The sequence below is a fragment of the Hetaerina americana genome, unplaced genomic scaffold, assembly GCF_022747635.1.
Source record: "Hetaerina americana unplaced genomic scaffold, ioHetAmer1.1.p SCAF_28, whole genome shotgun sequence".
Taxonomy (NCBI): Eukaryota; Metazoa; Arthropoda; class Insecta; order Odonata; family Calopterygidae; genus Hetaerina; species Hetaerina americana.
Window position 1 is genome coordinate 1382650 of NW_027286852.1, and position 21766 is coordinate 1404415.

Below are 21766 nucleotides of genomic sequence, written 5' to 3' on the forward strand. Positions count from 1 at the left end.
GGCGGGTCCTGGCGGAGAGAACACGAAAGGAGGCGATCACCATGCTGCTACACCTCTGCACAAAAACAATACGAGCAAGGGTGTGAGAATCGGGAGGAGGAAATGACGTCATCTATGGATACCTAGGGTGGAGCCAATAGGATAGGAAAGGGGCTTAGCACGCACACCTAAGTAACAAGTTATCATTAAAATTATGGCCAATTAGTAGTCGTACAATTCAAAAGATTCAATAACAGAAATTACATCTACGTATGCTATTATGTACAGGGTCTGTTCAATAAGTATCGGAACTGGTTCCAAAAATCAAACTTTATTGCAGTTATCATTACAATTACTTAATAATCTTCAAAATGCATTCCTCCTGCATCGATACACCTAGTTCGGCGCGCCTGCTACTCTTCAAAAGCTCGCTGGAAGTCGGTTTCCGGAATACTGCTGAGAGCCTTTGTCGTCGCCGCTTGAACCGCCTCGATGGAGTTGAACCGATATCCTTTGAGCTCCCTTTGTATTCGCGGAAACAAGAAAAAGTCAGGTGGAGCCAGGTCGGGACTGTAGAAGGGGTGAGGTAGCGTTGCCACTCCGACTTTCGTCAGCAGCTGCCACACAACAATCGCAGCGTGGCACGGCGCGTTGCCATGGTGAAGTTTCCAATTTTTCGCTATGGCTGGTCGCACGCGCGTTACGTGATTTCGCAGGTATGTCTGTCCTTATACGCAAAATGCAGTATTTACGGCAGTTCCAGTAGGCAAAAACTCCTTGTGAACAATGCCACGTCGGCCGAAAAAAAACAAACAGCATGGTTTTGATTTTGGATTTTGAAATCGGAGCTTTTTTCGGACGTGGGGACCCCTGCGTGTGCGATTCTGAACTTTGTTTCCGGGTCGTACTGGAACACCCGCGTTTCATCGCTGGTAATAACATTGTCGAGAAAAACTTCATCTTCTTGGACGCAGTCCAAAATTTCTTGCAAAACTTTCCACCCGCGACAGTTTTTTGTTCCTCGATCATGGCTTTCGGCACCAGCTTCGCGCACCCTTTCCTCATCGCAAGATCCTCTGTTAATGTGGTGTGGACGGTTCCGACTGAAAGACCGGTCTCCTCACCGTTTAGGGCGATGGTTAAACGCCTGTCAGAGTCCAAATATTTTTCCACTTTGGCCATCTGAGCATCGGTTCGAGCGGTCGTCGGGCGTCCGACGCGGTGCTCAACTTCGACGAGCTCCCGGCCTTCCTCAAACATTTTGTGCCACTCAAAAACTCTTGTGCGGCTGAAGGCATCATCCCCATAAGCCTGTTTAATGAGTTCAAAGGTCTCCGAAGCGGATTGCCCGAGGTTAATGCAAAACTTCACTGCGTAGCGTTGCTCGACGGTGCGCTCCATGCTGGCGCGACGACATCACAAACAATCACACATCACAAAATCCACCTCCCGTCTCAACGCATGCCCGGAGAGGTCTGAACTAAAGTGCGCCTGAGTGGTAGGTGACCCCTCTACCGAGCCGACCGGTCGGACCCCCATCCACCGCTCCGTTTAGGCTACAGCGAACCAGTCACGATACTTATTGAACAAACCCTGTGTACTTAGGCATATGAGAAATACTATGCATCAGTTACTACTTTTAACCATGATTTATTCGCCATGATTCCTTTACTCCTATGGAAGCGTGGTTCATTTTGTTTTGCAGATTTTCGTTGTTTATATCTTTGGAAGATAGAAGAAAATATAATTCTTAAGGACGAAGACTCATTTACAGAATTTAGCCGAAGGCTGTTTTTAATCTGATTTTACGAAACCACTTATTATAACAAAAGCATTTGAGAGATGGCTGAAGCGGACGCTTTTTGGAAATCCATTTGTAAAGCACGGAGAAAGAATATCAAAGAATTTGCAGAGGATGCTTCAGTGCAGCGAAACTAGTCGACACAATAAATTCTTTCCATGTAGAAACGCAAAGTCTTTGATTCTTTCTTCGTGGTTTACAACAAAAGCAACAGTGGCAATCGTATTTATTAAATTAAAACGGATAAGGTCATTTATAAATGAAATTATTTTCAAAAGTTCATGCCAAAGAACTACGGGATATTATAAGTGAGCTTTAATGATAGGAGAGCCATGGAGCCAGGGATTAAAATTAAATGAGACATTTAAAATCGGTTATATGCTGTAAACTGTGATTGAAGAAGGCATGGCGGTAAGAATACTGAAAATGGATAATTAATGAGGCATGAGAAAAAAGTCACGAGGAGAAAGTAGGGGTGACGCCTTGCGGAATGGTCTCGGATGACCAAGATGTGAAATTATTTTCAGATAATTCCCCTCCAACATATGATCGACAGATGCCCAACACATACGTATTTTAATTCTACTCTGCTACTGATACGCTCCCGGTGCCAATTTTTATCTTTTGAAAATCTTGACATTTATCTGAAATGGCATAATTATTCTTAACATTTTCTTATCCGTTGCAAATCAGGACATACATTCAAACATTCAAATGCGTTCAACATTAAAATTCAAATCTACAGTCCAATAAATATGAATCTACCTGGCAGTCCCAACGAGGGGACGTAAGAGCATGTTTCAGGAGAACATCAAGTATTATCACTATAGTATATGGAGAGTTCATAGACGGAAGGGGAAGTGACGATGCATTTTGTGTATTAAAAGTATCGGGAAAATAGATTTATATTTCAGATAGTACCACAATTCCTCTCGAAATTCTTCTTAGTACATCCCTTGAGCGTCGACACACTTTTTCCAACAGTTTTTCCGCGTTTCGAGGGCTCCCTGGTTGGCGAATTCCGGAATACCCTAAAGGGTGTGCTTCTTTGAGGGCACTTAGGATCCCACTTTGGTGTCCTTTGTGTGGGGATTTCACTTTCGAGAACAGGAAATATTCTGCTGATGCCAAGTCAGGGGGATATTAAGATGGCTGGGGAATCGTCGCGATGCCGCTGCGGGAGGTCTTCGCAAACAGAACTCGACTCTACTCTTGGTCGTCCGTCCCAAGACTATCGGGACGAGCGTGGCCCAGATCTTTCGGAACGCAAAATTTGCAGTGATGTAATAGTGTGCACTGTCTCATTCATGATAATGCGCGATATCTGCGCACACTTAACCGGCGGTCTGAATTCATCACATCACGCACACATATCAGGAAAAAATTGTTACTGATACTTTTTTAGCAATATACCTATAAAAGCGAAACACTCCCTTCAAGGACACCACTACGGGATCTTAAGTATGGCCAAAGAAGCTTGCACGCGTACCCTTAAGGACCTTCCGACTACCAGGGAGCCTTCGAGTTGTGGAAAACCGCTGGCAGAAGTATGTCGACAATCAAGGGATGTACTTTGAAGAATTTTGAGGCATTGAACCAGCAATATCTGATATATAAAACTATTTATCCGATGCTTTTTATACAAACAATGCAGTTCGGCCGGAGAAGGTTACGGCTCCTGCACCTTACCGCCTCTTTCCCCGCCAGCGACAACCGCGGTAAACACTATGTATTAGGCGGCCCGCAAAGCACAGTCGTCACGGCAACCGGGACGAAGCGTTCGTTCACTCGCTCGCGCGAGTCCGACCGCGGTTAGGACTCTGTCACCCCGCTCGCTCCACGCAGCATTCTCGGTGCGCCTTCGCATCCAAGGGCAACGCCCACCGCGACGGGAATGAGAGAATTTCTGTCAGGCGGGATGATTTTCTCATCTTAATGTTTACCCAGTGAATATGATGGAGTCGCGTCTTGTTATTCAACTGTCAATCTAAGCTGGTGACGCGATTCCCTTTCCCTCCTGCTCGGAAACCTTTATTTTCCAGACGCCACGATAAGATATTCCCAAGTCATGAAGATGTTATGGCGTCCAGAGTAGAAAAAATGAAAACAAAGCTCTTCTCCGAACTTCTCTCATTATTAAAAGAGGCGGATGGAATGCATTTGCAACTTATTTGCGGGAAAATACTAAATTCACAGAGTTTTCCCTCCAAGGTTGGGAATTAAAAATAACAGTCTGCCTCCTTCTCTCCCCCCTCCCCTTCCCTCTTTCCCCTTTCGGAGTCTCGTAACCGCGAAAGGAAAATCGGAGGCCTTTAATGAATGCAAATCCTCAAGATGGTGGTGATGAAAGTGGGAGTTTTCCGTCATACTTGCCTCGAATAGGTGCCTCCGAATTGCGGCCTTGCGTTTGATTCCTGCGCCAAAATAGTCCGCGGAAGTTTCCCTTTCCTCGGCAAATTAAAAGACTTTTGCCTTGCTCTTAACCTTCAATCTTTTTCAAATCGCAGATGGAATATAAATTTCCCCGTGTTTCACGCCATACGCCGTTACAAGAATTTCCCGTGATAAAAGTCGGAGGTTTATGGAGAAGAAGATTATTGAAATTGACTGGAATGATGGTTTGAGCATTTTAATACAAATGAATGCGGCATCTACAAGTGTTTCACACCTATGAATTTAATTTAAAAATGTTGTCTGAACGTGTACTGATGCTTATTGTAGTTTGAATTTACTTGTTCATGATACAATGACGCGTAATTAACGGCCGCTGTGCTCATTCTGCTATTACATCAGTCGGGACTCTCACTTCCGGGAAGGAATCCTGATGTTGGAGAAACGTCTGGCCAAGTGCGTTGAAGTGAAGAGATATTTAGAAAAATGAAATCATTTTTTACCTGAAAATCACATGCCTTACATGCCAGGCCGAGAAATTTCCACCTTACCCTAATACACATCTACATTGCACATCGCCGCAAGGACGTGTGGCAGGGGGTGGTTGGTCGCCAGCCATTATACATGTATTCCCTCCACTTCCTCAACTACCCCGCGATCCACCAAAAACCGCGTGGAAAGGGGGCGACCCAACACCATTCATCCAACATGCCTACGCATATTACGAATATAACATGGTTAGCAGCTCCACGTAATCAGATCAGTTATGCCTCCACAAAGAGGACAATAAAATATGACAATAAAAGAGGGTAGGCACACATGCAATTTAGACACTAATTATTGGTCACTATTCTACCCATTCGACGGACAATTCGCAAGTACAATAGGCTATATATTCACCCACACCCCACCGGGCACAACGGCGCACGTCTTTTGCCCTGCTCGCCTACGTGCCCTTCGGTTTTACGGGGCTCCCGAGCCGCCTTTGTGCTCTTCTCTGTGCCGTCGGTCGGGTCTCTTACCCAGGCGGTCGCCGCCTCCGTCCGACGGACCGCCCAGCTGGGCCGTTCGCGTGAAACCACTCTCCCTTCCCTGGGCCCGACCAGCGCGTCGCCTGCCCGGCTGTGCTTCCAGGCCGCCCGCCTGGGCGTCCACTACAACTTCCATTGTTTCCCCGCTTCGTCCAAGCCGTGATTCCTCCATGGAAGTATTACCAATAGGCGATGCGCTATAGATTACCTATTCGTGGGCATCCTGTCGCCGGTCCTTACCTGCATACTCGGAGCTCGCGCGACTCGGTACTGGACCATGGTGCTTCTAAATTGCGTCGCAGGACTATACGCCGCTCCAGTTCTGGACTCCCGACATCTACCCAGCATCCACATGTGAATCCTCAGTGCAGCGCTTCTGACCCTGCAGTCGTGAAACGTGTGGTGTCGTCCCGGCCTCCACCCACTTAATCTCCTCAGCCACCGCCAGTGCTTCCTCGTTGCGAACCTTCCGTCACTAGCATGGCGAATCCCGTGGATTCTTCGCTGGCGGCGGCGAGAGCGGCACTTGACGCGCTTTCGGTGAGTGAACGCGATGCCCTTCTCGCGGATTTTCGCGGTTCCGCTGCCACCACGTCCGTGACGGCTACGCCTCCCCCTCGTGCGTCGACGCCTCGTGCTTCGACGTCTGGTATCCTTGCCTCCCATCGGAACTCCTCTACTTCCACTGCGACGCCTACGCCGGACACAGCCGCCTCCTCCTCAGCATTCGGCCCGACCTGCTTTCCTCCTTCCCGCCCGGAGCCGATGGACATCAGCACCCTGGCCACTGCTGCATCTGTGCCACCTCCGGTGAGTATGTCCCACCCTGCCGGTCAGTTTTCCGTCGAAGAAATAAATTGTACGGGCGATGAACGCCCCGTTACGCATGGCTCCGCTGGTTTAGACTCCAATGATTTCCAGTTGGTGACGGGGAAACGTCGCCGTCACATGGCGTCTGGCGCTCTCTCGGCGATACCTGCCCCCTTAGTGAGCATTCCCAATCGGTACACGTTGCTATCCGATGCAGCTGCGCCGCCTCCCAATGTGGCGAGTGCTCAGATTCCATCTGTACATCCCCCTCGCCCTTCTTCTTCGGCCCCGGCTTCTTCTCCGGGTGATAGCAAAGGCCGGATACCGCCTTTCCGCTTGGGAGACACGTCCAAGTGGTCGGAGATTCACGCGCGGATGACCCGGGCCTGTAATACTCCTCCGATTGCGCATTCCACCGGCGCCCATACCGCGGTGATTCGGTGCATTAATCCGAAGGATTACCGGGCCGTCTCCTCTATTTTACGCGAATTGGAGGTACCGTTCGTGACATACCAACTCCCAGAAAATCGGCGACGCGAATCCGCCCTCCGAGGCGTCCTTCCGTTCATCCCTGAATCGGAGATCCTGTCCGACCTCCAGTCTCTTGGCTTTCTAGTGATATCGGTTCGCCGAATAACTTCCACTCGTCCCTCCGAGATTGAGCGTGCCGACGGCACTCGCGAAGCTCCCCGATATCCGACCCGCACGTTCCACATCATGGCGGAGAGCACTATTGACTGCGAGGCTTTCCTCGCGATCTCTTCTCTCGCGGGTCTCCGTGTCTCCGCAACTATTTTAAAAAAACCAAATGAGCCGGTGCAATGCCACCGATGCCAACGTATCGGCCACACCAAGAACCACCGTTTTCTCAACCCAAATTGCGTCCGCTGCGGTGGTGACCACCTAAGCAGCGCATGCACCAAATCTCTGACCGAGCTCGCAAAATGCTTTCTATGTGGTGACGTGCATCCGGCGAATTATCGGGGCTGCGAAGTCCACAAGGAGGCAAAGAGACTGCAGTTTGACAGAAAAACGGGCGTGACATCTCGCCCTTCTCCGGCGGAAAACCCAAACCCTCCCCCCTCTTCCGTCCCTTTGCCGCGGTGGTAAACCCGTCCGCTGAGTTTCCTCCCCTCCCACAGACACCCTCTTCCCAGCCGTTCCCTACTCGCCCTCCGCCCCCTCCATTCCAACCTTCTCCAACGGACGCCCCGGAACTTTTGCAATGGTTTCGTAGCATAATGGTGGAGATACAGAAGGCTCCTATCATTGAAGACAAAAAAGTTTTTATCCTTGAGCAGCTCCTTCGCATTAATGTTTAACACAGAAAATACTAGCACACCTGACACTCTCAAAGTCCTTGCATGGAACTGCCATGCCATTGCGAACAAAAAACATGAACTTTTTCACTACGTCGCGCAGCACCATATTGACGTCATACTTCTACAGGAAGCATGGCTCAAACCCCACCTCTCATTCTATTCACCGCATTACTTTACACACAGACTCGATCGTAACTCACATGGCGGAGGGGTTGCTGTTCTAGTTCGCCGCGATCTTCCGCACTCTCTTCTTGATGTTCCCATTCTCTCTTCCCTCGGAAGCCCTCGGTATTACAGTCCATACCACACAGGGTGACCTTGACATATTCTCCATCTACCAACGCATAGGCAAGGCGTATTCTTTGAAAAACAGTGATCTTTCGTGGCTGGTTTCACCGCGAAAGAACGGTTTGTACATAGGAGACTGGAATTCGCACCAGACAACGTTGAATTGTTCCAGAACAAATATGAACGTTCGGACCCTGCATTCCTTCCTTTCGCACAAGTCTGCGTGCATCCTTGCTTTTTTGGAGCCTACGCACGTCACAAGATCTCCTTCCTCCGTGTCAATGATAGACTTCGGTCTATCGGCAAACCTGCCTTTCGACAGGCCGCCTTCAGTCGTAGGTGATTTATTCTCAGATCACTATTCAATTCCTTTTCACCTCCCCCTCTCCTCTCTACGGCTCCTTCCCCCTCCCATTCAGTCCTTTGACTGGCAACGCTTTCCTGACTCTCTCTCTCCGCCGTCCTGGCGCCCTCTCATTTCCCCCTCTCCCGAGGACTTAGACCGCCGTTCCGGGGTCATTTTAGAGGCTTTTACTGAGGCGAGGCGCCTGTTTACTTCGCCAGTCCCTCCTAAGAAAAGGGTAAGGAGGCGCCCCCTCCCTCCTCACATTGTTGCCACGATTAAAGCGCGCAATGCCGCCCGGCGGACTTGGCAAAGAGACCGTCTGCCGTGGGACAAGTCCAGATACAACCGCCTGGCGGCCGAAGTTAAGAAATCTATTGCGGCTTATTCATCGCAGGAATGGATGCGCCACGTTGCTTCCCTGTCGTTTGAGGATAACTCTCTCTGGCGTACTTCAAAATCCCTTCGCCTCTATCCCAAGCGTACCAACCCCCCACTCCAATTTAATGATGTCCTAATCTTCGATCCTAGCCGCAAAGCGAAGATACAAGCGATCCACCTGGGGTCAATCATGGTTGCCGATCCCGCTCCCTCTCCTGCTGACCGGAAAATTCGTAAATTCCTTTCCAACAATCCCCCGAATCCTCCTATCCTCCCCTTGATTACGTCTGCGGCCGAAATTAAGGTTATCCTCACCTCGCTCCCAAACTATAAGGCGCCAGGATTTGATAATGTTTCAAATCGCGAGCTCCAGCTTGCCGCCTCTGTCCCCACTTTTCCTCTCATCCTTTCATATTTACTTAAATACTGCTACCTCTCCTCCCATTCTCCTTCCCCCTGGAAGTCAGGGAAAGTTATTCTCCACCCGAAACCAGGGATAGATGCCACCACCCCGGGAAATAGTCGTCCGATTACCCTTCTTTCAAACGTCTCGAAAATTTTCGAGAGGGTCCTTCTGACCCTCCTAGAAACCCACGTCCGCGACCGCGGTATTCTCCGTCCTGAGCAGCTTGGCTTTCGTTCGCGTGTGGCCGCGTGTCATCAGATCCTTCGCCTCAGTGAACAAATTTCGCACGGCTTCAATCTTCGTCGTACGACGGACGCCGTCTTCCTGGACGTCGCCCGTGCTTTCGACCGCGTTTGGCACAAGGGCCTCATTTACAAAACGCATACCGTCGACTTTCCCCCTCCCCTTCTCCTCCTCGTCCGAAATTACCTCTCCGATCGTACGTTCCGCGTGTCGTTGAGTGATTCCCTCTCTTCTGTAAAGAGAGCCGAGGCGGGCGGGCCGCAGGGCTCTCTTATCAGCCCTCTGTTATTCAACTTGTACGTTCAAAATCTGCCTTCTACACCTCACACTTCCCTTTACATGTACGCCGATGACACTGCTATCGCCGCCACATCTCGAACACGCTCAGCGAACATCAGACGACTTACAGCACACCTTGACAAACTGCACCGGTGGACACGGACTTGGAAAATACGAATCAATCCTGACAAAAACACATATTCACTTTTCCCGCAGACGAAAACGCACACCCCACGTTCCTCTTTTCTTCCACCAACACATTATACCGAGGGCTTCTTCGCACCGATTTCTTGGTGTCATTCTAGACAACCAGCTCACTTTTCAGCCGCACCTCGACTTTTGCCGTCGGAAGGCAATGGTCGCAATGAGCCGTCTCGGCTGCCTTTCCTCTGTGATTCCTCCCCTGAATCACGCCGACAGGATGCGACTTTACAGGTCGACATCTCGCCCGCAGTATCCGTACGCTTGCCCCGTGTTTTCCATCCGGAACACGCTCTGGCGTCACCTTGAAACCAACCAACCGAAACAAGGCTGTTCGGACGTTACTCCAAGTGAGTCGTTTCACTAGGATGGCCGACGTGCGAGCGGCGCATAAACTCCCATCCGTCGCGGAATTTATTCGCTCGCAAGTCGCGATTTTCAAATCCCGCCTCGCACCGTCTGGAAATCCGCTGCTACAAACCATCTGGGACTATGATCCCGGAGAGAAACACACTTATACACTGCCTAAAGATATTACTCGCCTATGAGTCTTTACTATGTCTTTTAATTTTAAATTTTCTTCATAGTATTAAGCCGCTTCACGGCCGGACGGATCTCTTCCTCCGCCCTCTAAGTTATATCAGTATCATTTAATCCGCTTCACGGTCTTGCTGTCACCCGCTTCCTCTTGCCCAAGTGTGATTTCCCGCTGTGGGAAATGGGCGACCCTCGCCTCCGCTTCCTTTTTGCACCGCTCTATGCTCAGAGTGTGCCGGTGGGCAGTTAGTGCTGTTAGCGACGTACTTTTTTTATTTTTTGTAAAAAGCCGTACCCTGTCGGCTTTCCTTTCTTGTTAGATTAAGAATTCATATTTTATTTTCAAGTTTCACTTTCTCGCAAACCGCACTTCCACCTCAGCCATGTTTCTTCCTTCAATGCCATGCGTTTCTTAAGTACAATGACCGGTAATGGTGGGACTTCACTCACCGGGACGGTTTACACTTGCCCGCTTGGGCAGTCAATGAACTTTAGTGTGTGACGGCGCACGGCGGGGGGCGTCAAGGCGTCAGACGTTGTCAGTGTTTTGTGGGAATGTAATCTTGTATGCCTCTATTTTCGACAGTGTTCCTATTATTTTCTTCTTTGACAATTGTCGGCCCTGCCAATATTATTAGGGAACTCAGTTTCATCATTAATGTCAAATGCGAAACCACACGTTTTATGGAGCCAACTAGATCGCGAGCTATTCTCTAGACTCGATCTCTGATTGGTTCAAGGAATGGGGGTTAATGCTTAATTAATACAAATGCGCAGTTTTGAAATTTTGGAACAAAGGAAGTGACGAACAGGTCATGAATTATGAAATAGAGGGTACAGTGCTAACTACAGCCAGTAAGTTAAGTATTTGAGAGTAATTCTAACACCACGCCTTTCATGGGGAGCATATATCAGGACAATATGCGGATCCGCTGTTAAAAAACTCGGCTTTATTGGACGGGTGATGGGGAAATATCATGAGAAAGTAAAAGAGAGGTGTTATTTTGCTCTGGTTAGACCTCATGTGGAATATTCCAGAAGCATTTGGGATCCTTGGCAGAAAATTTGGCAAAAGGAATTAGATAAAGTCCAGAGAAAATCCGCTAGATTCGTTAAAAATTGTTATGATAAGAACACAAGTGTGACAGTCTGTTAGGGGATTTAGGCTGGGAACCACTTGAAGTGCGGAGGGAACAAGCGAGGCTTAGACTTTTAGAAAGGCTCAGAACAAACGAGTTTAACTATAACACTGAAGGAGTTATAATGGCCCCACACTACTTAGGTAGATCAGACCATAAAGATAAAATAAGGGAGATAGATTCCAGGAGAGATAGGTACAAATACTCGTTCTTTCCCCGAACAATCAGAAATAATAATAGTAAGAAACCGAAGTCACTTTTGAAATATTAAAAACATTTATTTTACAATTCGGAACAAAATTAAACATTACAAAGATATCAGGTATATTTGTAGGTACATGTGTATGTTAGTTGGTAGTTTGTGTTTCAATGTGTGCGGATTGTACGGGTTTTTGTATGAATGTATACGATGTCTTATTTGTGGGCTATAGAAATATATGGCTTTTGCATGCGGTTTTTTTTCTTAATTACCGGTGGTACCCTATCAACCCTCGCCACACGCCCTTGAGGCGACTAGCGGGGTATAAAGTATATTTAGATGTAGATATATTTGCAATAAGTTTAATCTATACCCTATTCTTCGCATATCTAAAGGTTCCCACCCCAGATTCTTTATTGAGTGCGTGACGCTTTGTGTCCTTTGGGACGAGTATTTCACGAGCCTAGCGGCCTTTCTCTGTACCCTATTCAATTCTTTAAACGCTGTTTATGATCAACTTAGTAGAGTATCCTAAATATTGGAGGAGCTAGGTTGGGAGCTAAGCTCTTGCATAGGTTAGAATGATGTCCCTTTAGCAGTGATTTTGAGAATGTAGTATGACCCCTATCGTGATACGGCGGGAGAGATCATATCTATGAAGCCATAGGGATAAAGTGTAGAACAGGCGGATATAAGATGTCATTTTTCTTCCAGCGAAAAGGGATCAGAATGTCACTGTCCAACCGCCGTCGGGTCAAAATTAGTCTGGTGCGTATTCAACTCCTACCACCCACCCTAGCCGCAGCTCGCATGGTGCTTAAGTAAATTACAAGGGAAAACTTCACCGTAATTAACATCCTCCGTATGTCAGCTCTCCGTTTCCATAACCATGTCCGCATCTAAACTTCCAAATGTATGGTCGACGTCGCCTCTTACGTTTTCGATACTACGACAGATAAGTAGTATTATCTCGATCCCTCTCTCGACCCGTACGTCGTTTATTTTTAGTTTATCGTGCTCACCACTGGGGTAGAGAGGGTTTTCACTTACGTGATGCACTTTACTGATAGCTGCGTCAGTTTTCTCCTGTTGGTTTTGTTTTCATTACGTATTTCCTATGATTTTGTTATAGCATTCATTAGTAGCAGTAGAAATAAATCAATGAATCAACTTATTATGAAACTTATTTGAATCTCTCGCCGAAATGCTAAGCTTTGGCGATTTTATTGACGGCCAAATGATTGACCTTCTCATTGGCCTACCATCTATTCTAAAAAAAACCTACAGTGGTCGAGTGTCCTATCCGCTACCTTAGTCGCCGCTTCCGACGTGTTAAAGACTCCAGATCGGTTCAGGGAAGTCCTGTACGATCGGAGGGTTGGCCTTAGGTCGACGAAGGAGGCTCATATGTTCGAGCAGAATCGCAGAAGTCTCTGGTTAATGCCTTCCATTCGGCTCCAAACCAGAGTCCAAACCACGATCCTCCCTTGGAACGATGCCGTGGATCATATAATCCTGATCCTCATCATCGACTTCTGGAACACCTGTACAAGAGGTTCAGGGAAAAAGTCAACATTTTCTTCACTAAATACCTACGGAGAAAAATGTAATAACATTTTAGAAAACGCTGTCACGCTTAACCACGCGTTTCATAGCGTTTCAATAATTATCCGCTGGAATAATTCGAGACGCTACCCTATCGCTTCAATTTGTATAAAATTGTAATATCTTCTCTTGCCACCAAACGTCAAATTAAACTCATCAGTCCATATAAATCAACAGGTTTTGATCGAATCCCTACCCTACGTGTGCAAATCGATGGCATTAGAAATAACTGATTATTGCAAATAATATGTAATAAATCCCTTCCCATGGACTACGACCTTGACGTGGCGGAAGGGCTTGCGCGTTCCGATGACCCCAAGAGCTGTGCTGGCAGGAGTAATGGCAATTGTTCCTGGTAGGGTCACCTATGTCAAATAGGTCGAAGGTGAGGAGCCAGACGAAAGGTAGTCCACGCAGCGTCTGTTCCTCAGTAAGGCGGCTGCAATGGCGTCTGACCCCAGTTGGGCGGCCAGTAAGTGATGGTGTCACGTTAAAAACACTATTGAGGAAGGGAACGGGAAACCACCTCAATTATCATTCCGAAGACTTAAATGATGGACAATAGAGAGATTTTGAGTCCTGGCAACTACGAGGCTCGGCCTAGTCGGCCGTGTGTCGTGCCCAGCAGCGGGGGAGGCAAGGCTTCCGCGGTCGTCATCCCACGAAACCCTTGCAAAGAAAACCGACAACAGGAGGAAGGTGAAATGGACGGAAAGGAAAACAAAGGAGGAAGTACTAGGTATGGTGCGGAGGGGAGGGGTTTGTTGGGGGAAATGCTAAGGAGATAGGGAAAATGGATGAAGGGCGTATTGATCGGCAGCGGGATGTTGAAAACTGCAATACAAGGGAAAATGTTAGGCAATCGAGGAAAGGGCAGGAGCAGGATAGGGATGTTGAAAGAGTAGGTAGCTGGATTGTGTTTTGTTAGGAGTCACAAAATATTTATTTGGTATTTGTGTCCACCCAAAACCTACCTTAACCGGTATAATACTTAATAAAAATAGAATGAATCCCTAAATGACCATGCAGTGCCCAATAGCCAATGCCACGGTGATATTTATCCAAGGTGACAGACAAAATTGGAGTGATTGCCGACCCATCTCCCTCACATTCATGTTTTGCAAAATGCCAGCATGTATTTTTATGTTCAATCGTAAAGAGTCCTTACATTATACCTATTGCAATAACTTTTCAATGCTCCTAGAAGCTTTTCAACGCTTTGAAAGACTGAAAAAATAATATTTGGTCCTCCACATATCTAATATTAGGATTTTTTTCCCGATTTCCATTCCTACTCCGAGATCTTTCCAACAATTCTTTTGCCATTTTTCCAAATAAGCACTGAGAAGCATAGGAGATAATTGACTCACCGCTTTTACTCCTCTTAATAGCTCTACCAATCAAGAATCTCCATCTACCACTTGCAACCGAGCAGTCTCTGATATGCACGAATTGTGGGTTAGTCTCCTATCCTTTGAACCTTCCTACTTTCTGCAATATATTCCTTAGTTTTCCCAATTCAATTTATTAGGCGTCTTTTAGAAATCTACGAAACAGACGAACACGTCCTCAGAATAATCTGCATTCGTCTCTATTGGTGATCCCATGACTGCAATGGCATCGCGCGTGCCTCTCCCCTTCCTAAACCCTTACTGATCCCCCCCCCCTGAGTAATCATTTGCCATAATCTTCTTTATCCTTTTCTTGATGATCCTGAAAACCACTTCAGCTGCGTGCGAAATTAAACTTATTCTTTAATTCTCACATATGTCATCCTCTCCCTTTTTGGAATAGGAGTGAACACAGATATGACGAAGTAGACCGGCTACGTTCTCTCTCATTAATGCTGCGAATGAGTCCATTAAAACTTTTTCGTCCACGTTCTCCTAAATCTTTGAGTAGTTCCGCTGGAATGTTGTTTCACACCGTTGCCTTATTTGATTTCAGTACCCTTTATACCCTTTTAATTTAAAATTATATTGGACGACTAAAAATATTTAATCAATTAAATTAATTTAATTTTAGCTCCGACGTAATGGAAATAGAAATGGTTATGGTATAACTGTTACCATAGTCACGTAATAATAAATTATTTTTTACGACCTTAAGAGGTTGGAGGGAAATTGACCACAGTGCAGACTAATGTAGGTAAGAAGGAATCCGTTTTCCATTGCTCAGATCGTGAGAAAACATCAGGTTACATCACGTGTAGCAGCGCAATTTCCCCAAAATTCCAGGGGATCCCATCAAAGCACAATTACTCCAAGTTTCAATGGCTGCTGACTTAATGCTCGTGGTTACCCGCCCTCGTGGTGTCTTGCAGTGTAAGGTGAACGTATCGTTGAAGCTAAATGAATCCGTAGGTTTGTGTCTTCTTTCAGAGGATAATGCGCACACTACATATTTTCGCCCTCCTAATGAATGGCTGGGTCACTTAGATGGTACCTTACGTGTGCGTGAGGGAACAAACCTTGATTACATTGAAATGACGTGGCTTAAGTCGGGAGGAATCGAACCTTGCGTGTATGGGGGTGGAACTTCGCTCTCTCCCATTGCCCCCCCCCCAAGAGCCCTCTCCCCCCTCCCCCGGGTCATCCCCCCTCACGGCACCCTTTTCTCGTGGTGCTCTGCCGAAGATGACCGCGATGACGTCAGAGCTGCGTAATCCGATGTAATTCCCCGTCTACCTTGGTGTCATAAACCTCCAAATTGGGATTTATGGCGGGAATTTTGGGGATTTATTGGATCCATCGGCGGGCGTCGAAAGTCGCGGTTTTCCCCACGTAGGGCCCGCGCGCCCACGGCACAGCCCTCAGCCCCTCAACCCCACAGACTTCCCTCTTATCTAGGCCTCCCTCGCGGTGGGACCCCGGTGAAACGAGCCGTGGAATTAAGTGGTTTGAGAGGAAATATTACGATTTAGAAACGCAGGCTGGCTCTGAGATAGGAACCATCTTTTTTGAACTTTCCTTTACGTGTGATAGCAGTATTTAGGGGAGGCGACCGAGCGCTGAGGTCATTTGCGCCATTAGGGATGGACGGGAAAGGATGAAGGGTGGAGAGAAACCCGGCGTCGACATAAGCCTACTCTTAACTAAAGGCGCCAAAGGATCCACAATTTAACGTATCATCCGACAGACGGCATACTCACTCAAAGTGCCCTCCAAAAAGCACATCAAGTAGGGATCGGGATAATATTTAACACTGAAAGATATTTAACTTTGCGCTGTGGCAATATCGTAAGCAAAGAGGTTCTACTGAGGTGCGATGATTGCTAGTTGAAAACTTATATCTTCGCGTGTTGGGCAATACGGATCCCGCTCACATAAAATCGCAGTGAAGCAAAAAGTGGAATGGAATTTTGAAACCCGGATGAAATCGGGACGATATCATTCATTTGGTGTTTCCACCCTACGATCACATAAAGAAAATACCATTTAATAGTTCACGGTGCGATATTGTGGTTTGTTTTCATGAGCCCCTGCTAGGCCAAATGAAGGAATGCTCTCGAGATGTCCTGCTCTAAAAATGGGTCTCGTGTTCCATAAGTATGTCCTGGCGTCCGTCGGATGGGACGTTAAGCTGCGGACCCCTTGGCGCCTTTCGTAAAGAGCAGGCTAATGCCGACGCCGGGTTTCTCTCCACCCTTCATCCTTTCCTATCCATCCCCTATGGCGCAAATGACCTTAGCTGTCGGTCGCCTCCCCTCAAAACTACTACCAAGTATGTCCTTTTCTCGAGGCCTCTATTCTTCTCCCGTGGTGGAAGGAGCTCGGCATTTGCCCCATGAATAAGGGCCAACCATTGGTCTCGGGCAATGGCGCTGACCATTGGTCTCCTGCGTCCGATGGCATAGTCAAACCGGCCAAAAAAGTGCAAGTCCGCTTATGCACGATGCTTTGAATTTTTTTGGAAGATACGATGAATTAAGAAGAGAATTAAAAATGTAACTAGAACTTAAAAGGTTGATAGAACCCCATGCTAATGGCTCAGTTATTTCATATTTTAATTAAAAATGGTGCTTCTTGGGAATTCATAAAACTATTTCTATTTTTTTTTCGCGACGTCCAAGAGTTCAACAAGGCGTAAGAACGTCTTAGTTCTACTTATTCCCAAACCAAATGTAAAAGCATTTCTGTGCGCTTTCCATTTTTCGCAACAGTTTCGAACGCGCGCAATCGGCCTGCCCTCCGTCGAGCCTTCGAACGAGGAGTTTTTCCCTCGGACCCCGTACAACCACAGCAATAATCCGCATACGGTCTCACAAGAGCGTGGTAGAAACGTCCCTCGACCCAGTTTACTCCTATCAACAATGCATCTAATGAACCCAAATCTTCCGTTTGCTCTCCCGCAGATTTTACGCATAAGTGTACCCGTGACAGGACGTCAGTGATAGCTACACCTAGGTAGTTCATCGTATTGACCAAATCTCCATCAAATAGAGAATGCTTGCTTGAAAAAGCCCTGCATCTTTAAAAGAAATTTTAACATTATTTGGTGGTTCATTTTGCACCAATTCCCATTTTTTCGCATCAAACCAAAACAATTATGAGTTATTTTCCTATTATCAACACATTCTCTTCACCAGATATCTTCTGGTAAGTCACCGTGTCATTCAGGAACATTCTTGTATCACTTTTTACTCCGCGGTTAAAATAGTTGACAAAAATTAACAAAATCACTGGCCCGTATGCAATTCCCTGATGTACACCCGGGGTAACTCCTATGCCATCAAACCTAGCGGCGTCGAAGAAAACCATCTATTTCCATTCCGACAGTGTGATACACCCAATTAATTTATGACGGCCACTTTTATTCATAAGGTTGTTTACTATGGGGAATTTATCTAATATTTTTTCTCATCTTATTGCCTACTATACTCTTACGATTAAAGTAACTCATCTGTGGAAAAACCTATAAGAATCTCAGCAGGGAAAGCTATTCTGAATGGTAACTAATTAAATTAATGCAATTACTAAACTGATAATTGTGTGTTACATAATAATGTCTCTAATCAGCATAGGGTCTGTAATTACTGGGATCTATCGTGACAAAAATTTGGATATTCACATTTCAATTTGACCTAAAAATCATTTGTTTTCCTTTCGGCCCCTATCGCCTTCTATTATTTCTCCAACCTCCCCGGACTACAACCTTGACATGGTGGAAGGGCTTGCGCTTTCCGATGACCCTTAGATCTGTGCTGGCGGGAGTAATAATAATTGCTCCTGGTAGGGTCACCCAGGGCAGATAGGTCGAAGTTTAGACGCCGGACTAAAGGTAGTCCTCGCAGCGTCCGTTCCTCAGCGATCCAGCTGCAATGCCGTCTATCCCCAATGGGGCGGCCAGTAAGTGATGGTGTCACGTTAATAATACTATTGAGGAAGGAAACGCGAAACCACCTCCATTATATTCACAAGATAAACGCGATAGTCACTAAAGAGATTTTGAGTCCTGGCAACCACGGAGCTCGGCCCAATCGGCCGTGTGTCGTGCCCGGCAGCGGGGGAGGCATGGTTTCCGCTTCGGCATTCCACGAAACCATTGCAACGGAAAACCGGAAGCAGAAGGATGTAAGGATCCGGAGAAGAAGCCCAAATTAGTAAGAATAGGAACGTGGAATGTTAAGACAATGATGAGGACTGGGAAAATGGAGAATTTTAAGCGAGAGATGTAAAGGGGAAATATAAATATTTTTCGTCTATGCGAGGTAAGATGGAAGGATAGACGGGATTGCTGCACTAAAAATTGCATAATAATATACAACGGCGGGGAAGAGAGCCAACGAGGAGTTGCCATAGTATTAATGAATAGGTAGGAAGAAGCGTATTCAACATAGAACAGGTATCGGATAGCCTATTAATTGTAGAGATAAAAGCAGAACCGACGAACTTGGTCATTAATCAGGTATACATACAACTGAGCACCATACGGAGGAAGAGGTCGATAGGATATGCGAAGAGTTTGGGGACATAATCGCGTGTGATCCTATACAAAAACATTTGATAGTGATGGGAGATTGAAATGCGATGGTAGGAGAAGAAAGAAATGGTGACGAGGTGGGGAAATACAGTCGGGGCACGACGAATGACAACGGGGAGAAAACAATTGAATTCTGTAAAAGACTGGGGTTAGTGATCACCAACACTTGCTTTAGATACCACACTCAAGGCGCAGATATTCATGGAAAAAGCCAGGTGATTCATAAAGGTATCAGCTAGATCATATTTTGGTTAGACACAGGTTTATGAACAGTATAATAAATTCCCACAGCTTCCCGGGAGCGGGTGCGGACTCTGACCGCAATTTAGTTATTATGAAATGTAGCGTCCGTTTCAAAAAGATAAGGCAGGGGCGACGGGTTAGAAAATGGAATATAGAAGCATTATGTGTATTCAAAAGGAAGGAGTATCAACAGGTGGTAGAGGAAATCATGGAGGACGGTAAAGAGCTAAGTACCATCGACGAAAAAGGGGAAAGTGTCGAGGAAGGGTTGTCTAAAGCCGCAAAAGACACTCTTGGAATCGTTACCCGAAAAGACATAGGAAACCATGGATCACGGATGAGATGACAACAAAGATGGATGATGGGAGAATATGGAAGAATGTAAACAAAAAGTTAAACAAAATGAAGTGCAGAGAGTTTAATAATAAATCTAATCGGGCAACAAATAAAGCTAAAGAAGCATGGTGGAAGACGAAGTACGAGGAAATGGAAGGTTTGCTTGCTGAGGAAGGGTGGAATTAGTGCCGGCTGTTCAGCAAAGTTGAATCTTTATCGGGAAGTTAGAAAGGGATATCTATGCTAACAGTTAGCGATCGGGCGGGTAAGATAATGGTTGACACAGGAAAGTTCAAATAGAAAGGGAAGGAATATAAAGAAGAACTGTTTAGTAAAGAACTAAGACCAACAAAATTAGAAATAGAAAAGGAATATGACGTAGAGGAAGATAGCTTAGGCCCAGGCATACTAGACAATGAGATAGAAAGGCCATTAAGGGAGATTAAACTAAATAAGGCCGTGGGGGTGGATAAGATTCCTGCGGAACTGATGAAATGTTTAGGTCAATATGGGAGGAAGATACAATATGGGCTGATTCGTAGTATTAATGAGGAAGGAATCTGGCCGGAAGACTTTGTGAGATCAGTTTTAGTTCCTATTCCGAAAAAGGTAAAGGCTACATCTTGTGAGGACTACAGGACGATAAGTTTGATATCCTACGCAGCAAAAGTGGTTCTAAGAATCCTCAACAAAAGTATAAAAAGAGGGTAAATGAATACTTAGGGGATGATCAGTTTCCCACCCGCACCTGAGCAGTCTGAGACATGTACAGGTTGCGGATTAGCCTCATTTCTGTCCAATCTATTCCTATTTTCTGCAATGTACTCATTAGTTTTTCCTAATTCGCTCTATCAAACGCTTTTTCGAAATCTACGAAACAGGCAAATACCTCCTGGTTGTGTTCTATATTCCTCTCGATTAATTATCTCATTACTGCAACGACATCACGCGTACCTCTCCCCTTCCTAAACTCAAACTGATCATCCCCTAAGTAGCAATTTGTCCTAATTTCTATCCTTTTGTTGATGATCCTGAGAACAACTTTAGCTGCGCGGGATATCAAACTAATTGTCCTGTAGTCCTCACATGACCTAGCCTTTACCTTTTTCGGAATAGGAGCTAAAACTGATCTCACAAAGTCTTCCGGCCAGATTCCCTCCTTATAAGTAAGGTTTGAGTATTAGTAGCCTTTAATTGTTCTGCATTTTTCAGAGTAATCAATTAATAGGATGCCTTTCGCATCCTAAAATACACTGGCCTTTCCGCCAGTTTTGATGGACTTGGTTTTTTATAGTGGTGGACACGTCTCTCATCCTCGGTGACAAACACAATCGCACAAAATCGGTCGGTTACCTCATGAATCCTTCGAAGCATTGTTCCTGAAATCGTTTGCTCATTTACTTTTGATCGGCATTCAGTAAAATAGTTAGACACCCTGCGCAGAGCTTCCGCTTCCCTAATTCTTCGTGCAAGATGTTTCGCGGCCTTTCTTCCGATTTTTGATACGGCCTCAGCTATCTCAATTATCTTCACTTGCCTATCGTCGAATATAATATCATACACCTTTTCGATGAACCTATGTCTCGATTAGAGAGAAGTAAAGGAATACTTGCAGTGCAAATTAACACGAATTCTCTTTAGATGAGGAAGGCATAATTTGATTTGATATATTCTAACATCCGTCGGCATCTTTAAGCCAATTTAAAAGAGGAAACAGAGATCATTGGAGTCAAAGACCACAAACGGAACAAGTGGATCAGGTATAGATGACACATATGCCCACTATGTTATAAGAGCTACAAAAATGTGAAGAGGGTATCTGAGAAGAGAAGGAAGGGAGAAGAACGCTGAAGGAATTGGAACCTGATGTACACCAAATGTGCCGAAAAAAATTGACCCAAAGTGCCGATGGCCGCGGCAGACCCCGAGAAGAGAGAATAGGGAAAACCAGGCGATTGCCAGCGTACGTGCACGCAGTGAAGGAATTGGAAATACTTAAACTCCGGGGAGCATCGCACTTCCTGCTCAAGTTGAAAAAACATCCCCTCCCGCGGGCAGTGATGCCGGGGAATGGATCGCGAGAAGAGGCGCCAGGGCTCCTTCCCTTTACAGGCGCCCTTCTCTCTCTCCCTAAGCTGCAACCGCCTATGTGCTATCGCCACTTCAACAAGCACGGGATCCGTGCGCCCCCGGATCCCAACCCCCCTCCCTCCATGGCGATAGTGACGGCAAAGAGATCCAGGGAGGGGA

The 21766-nt window shown here is 46.3% G+C and overlaps 1 pseudogene; it reads left to right on the forward strand.

The window, feature by feature from the left end:
• Positions 1–16172: 16172 nt before the first annotated feature.
• Positions 16173–16337, forward strand: LOC139689871 (U4 spliceosomal RNA; annotated as a pseudogene).
• Positions 16338–21766: the final 5429 nt, after the last annotated feature.